This window comes from Neopelma chrysocephalum, unplaced genomic scaffold (genome assembly GCF_003984885.1).
Source record: "Neopelma chrysocephalum unplaced genomic scaffold, ASM398488v2 Primary Assembly neopelma1_279, whole genome shotgun sequence".
Taxonomy (NCBI): Eukaryota; Metazoa; Chordata; class Aves; order Passeriformes; family Pipridae; genus Neopelma; species Neopelma chrysocephalum.
This window is the reverse complement of record NW_020897941.1, coordinates 151,023-154,825: the sequence shown is the minus strand read 5'-3', so window position 1 is coordinate 154,825 and position 3,803 is coordinate 151,023. Positions and strand designations below refer to the sequence as shown.

Below are 3,803 nucleotides of genomic sequence, written 5' to 3'. Positions count from 1 at the left end.
AGGAGACACCTGAAAAACTCCCCACTTTTCCCTTTTCCCCCACCAACCTGAGGAAGTTCAGACACACCCCGAGCCCTTTGTGAAGGTCTGGCTTTTCCATTAGGCTCAATCACCTCCATCTGCCCAGGAGAAGTGCCAGGAATTCCACCAAACATGGAAAACCGAGACCTTCAACATGTTGTTTTTATGCTCAGATACAACAACATCTGGTTTGGAGAGATCCCATTTAAAGAAACGTCGATGCCCCTTTAGAAAATGAGTGTTTTTTGACAAATCTCCTCCTTCCAGATTTAATAGGCAACAGATACTCTCAAATATCTTCCTGAATGTACCCCTGAATTCCAGAGAGTTTGTTTTTTTGCTGGGATTTTAGAAACTCTGCCTTTTTTCTGGTGCTCTTTAACTTTTGGAGCCAGTTAAAGAGGAGTAGATCTCTTCATGGGGTACTTCTGCAACCTTAAAAACCTGCCTAAAGCCACAAGTTCTGTTCATAAAATGACAATTCCCTCCCTTAATTCCTCGAATCCAGGTCCTGTGCTAACGTGGCCTTGTTTGGGATGAACTCACACTTCAGCTGTTTTCAAGGAGGGGGAGTCAGGGAGGATTTAAACACCTTTCTGAGGGGGAAGGATTTTGAATTTTACACCAACATACCGTGTTTTTAATTACTCTTTTCATATGAAATATTTATAATAATAGCTCGACACTAAGATTCCATATTAAATCACATTTTAACAAGTTTATTGGCTTTTTGGTGCTTAGTGAAACAGCAAGTTCCATTTCCTGGCTTTCATATATCGATGTTATCTTTAAATGCCCCTCATCACCTTAATTTCCAAGGACCTTTTCCATTCCAGCTCACTGGAGAAATGTCAAAATCTCCTCCTCCTTTTCCTTCACTGCTCCAAGTGACGTTCCCATGCCTTGTTTTGGGAATACTTTATGCAGCCACAGCTGAACCTGCAGGTGAATCAGTTCAAACAGAATTATTAATAAATTAATAAATGATAAATTTATAATATATATAATAAATTTATATAAATATATAAAAATAAATTAATAAAACAAAACTATCCCAGGATAATTTTTTGACCAGCAGTTAAAGCTCTTTTCTTTTTTTTTTCCTGAGTTTTCTCCACTGCTCATATCCCTGAAATCAAGGCTGGATTTGCATTTCCCTGTTTATACCCCTGAAATCAAGGCTGGACTTGCATTTCTCATTGCACTTCAATTCTGGCACCTTCAAGAAATTCTTCAATTTACAGAATAATTCTTCAATTTACAGAATAATTCTTCAATTTACAGGATGACACCTTCCTGAGGCGTTTTTAGCTGGCGAAAAAAGGGCTTTTTTTGCATTAGAGGCCTTTGTAAAAACAACCACTCGGCGTCACAGCACTTGAGATCTTTTCAAAACCACCTGGCAAGAAACACAAGTGTCAAAACTGAAGTCTATAAAGCTATAAATTTAAAAAAATAGGGTTTTTTCCTCCCAGTTTTCCCCAGGACAACCCTTTTTTCCCAGTGCTCTTGTCCCCATCCCGTCCCTGCTGTGTCTCCCCATGGCTGGAATTCAATCCTTTACTGACATTAAGGATTAATAAACTGCAGATCCTTAAATTAATAAATATATGTAATAAAATAAAAAATATATAATATATTATAAATATATTATAAATATATTATAAATATATTATAAATATTTATACATTTTATAAATATATATTATGATATAAATAAAAATATATAATAAAATAATAGATATAATAAAATAATATATAGTAAATATAAAATTATAAAAATATATAAAAATATATAAATATAAATATATATATATATATATATAAAAATATATTTTTATATATAAAATAAAATATATAATAAAATAATCCAGAGCATCTCAGGGCTGGGCCTTTTAATCCCAGGAGAGCCCAATAACCCCCTCAGGATTTACTCCGAGGGATTTGATGCTCCCCTTGTTCCATGGAGGCGTTTTTTGGGAGCTGGGCTCATTTTTTGGGAGCTGGGCTTGTTTTTTGGGAGCTGGGCTCTCCCAGCAATCCCATCATTAACCATTAATTAGCAAAGATTCTGCAGGAATAAACAAAAATCCCTCCCCAAGCCACTTTTCCGCAGGCCCAGCCCTGCAGGATTTGCTGCTCCAAGGGTTTGGGATGGAACAAAACCCCAGCCAAGCCCAGCTCTCCCTGTCCCGCCGCTGCCACGGACATTCCAAGGGGGAAAAAGCTGGGAAGAGATGATGAAGTTCTGGGAAAAGCTCCATTTTCATCTTTATTAGCACATTTTCCAAGGCCTGGGGAGCTTTTTAGGGATTACAGGGGATGAAGGAAGCTCTGGGAATGTTGGGATGGCGGCAGATATTCCCAAACAAAAGGCCAACGTGTGTTGCTACGATCCCAAGTCAAGCTGGTTCTTTGGATTGTTGTTGTATTTTTTTTTTCCCCAGCTCCTTTTTAGCTTTCCTTCTGTGTCCCTCTCGTGGTAACTGAGCAGAAGTGTCTCATCTGCAGTGGAATAACTTAATTCACAGCCTTCCAATCATTTTTTCCCTGCAGTTTCAGTGCCTTTTTTTCTTTCTTTTTTTTTTCTTAATAATAAAATAGATTTGCTTGAAATTTTGTCAGTATAAAAGAGAAATATTTTTTATTTAAAAAAAAAAACTAAACAAAACAAAACAACACAGGTATTTTTTTCCATTTATTACCATTCAGGTGGGGTAAAAGTTCAAGGAATTTTCATCTGAAGATTTGTTTCCAAGGCCAGGACGGGGCTTGGAGCAACCTGGGATAGTGGAAGGTGTGGAAAGGTGTGAAGGGGGTGGAAGTGGATGAGCTTTAAGGTCCTTCCAACCCAAACCATCCCAGGATCCTCTAAGTTTTAAAACACTCCGAGCTCCGGGACATGAAATAAAAAGAGATGAAATAGAGAAGCGAGAGAATCAAGATTAAATATGCAGAATAAACGTTCTAACTGCATTTCTTGCTCTATAATAATAATAAATCTTGTTGATTTATTGCTGGCCCAGCCCTTGCTCAGCTGGGGTGTTGAATGTTCCCAGAGCTCCTTCCTCCAAATCTGGGCTCTGGTCCCCCCTGATTTCCCTCTTCCACACTTTCCGCTATCCCAGGTTGCTCCAAGCCCCGCCCTGGCCTTGGAAACAAGTCTCCAAATGAAAATTCCTTAAAATTTCACCTCACCTGCACAGTGATAAATGGAAGAGGGAAGAATAACTGCGTTGGGATTTTTTTTTAAATAAAAAAAATTTATCTTCTATATCGACAAAATTTCAATCAAACTATTTTATTATTAAAAAAAAAAGCTCTGAAACTGCGGGAAAAAAAATTGGAAGGCTGAGAATTAGTTATTCCACTGCTGATTAGCTGCTACACCCGTCACTCAAAACTAAACCCCGCCTCCCGCCTGTGTGGGCGGGGACAACCCACTTCGAAGATCAATTGGCTGCCGCACCTGTCACTCGAACCAAGCCCCGCCTCCCACCTGTGTGGGCGGATCACGCCCACCCCGCCCCGCCCTCCTTCCCCACCTCGAACACCCATTGGCCGCCGCTCCCGTCACTCATCCCCAAACCCCGCCCCTCCCCCCCGCCATCTCCTTGCCAACCCACCCTCCCGCCCCGCCCCCTCCGCTCAACTCCGCCACCCATTGGCCGCCGCTCCCGTCACTCAACACCAAAACCCCGCCCCCTCCCCCCGCCGTCTCTGTGCGTGAGTGCGAGCGCGCCCCCTGCCGGCCGTTAGGGGGCGCCGCCGCCGCCGCCGCCG

The 3,803-nt window shown here is 41.1% G+C and overlaps 1 long non-coding RNA gene across 2 annotated transcripts in view; it reads right to left on the bottom strand.

Annotated features, from left to right (window-relative positions):
- Positions 1-726: 726 nt before the first annotated feature.
- LOC113977919 overlaps positions 727-3,803 on the bottom strand; it is a 3,603-nt gene continuing 526 nt past the window's right edge. Inside the window, exons 2-3 of one of the 2 annotated variants that reach the window (XR_003537441.1) lie at positions 1,189-1,420; positions 727-960 (exon numbers count right to left, since the gene is read on the bottom strand). This is a non-coding gene — a long non-coding RNA (uncharacterized LOC113977919). The remainder of the gene's footprint in view (positions 961-1,188; positions 1,421-3,803) is intronic. The other variant, XR_003537440.1, reaches the window with a different exon arrangement.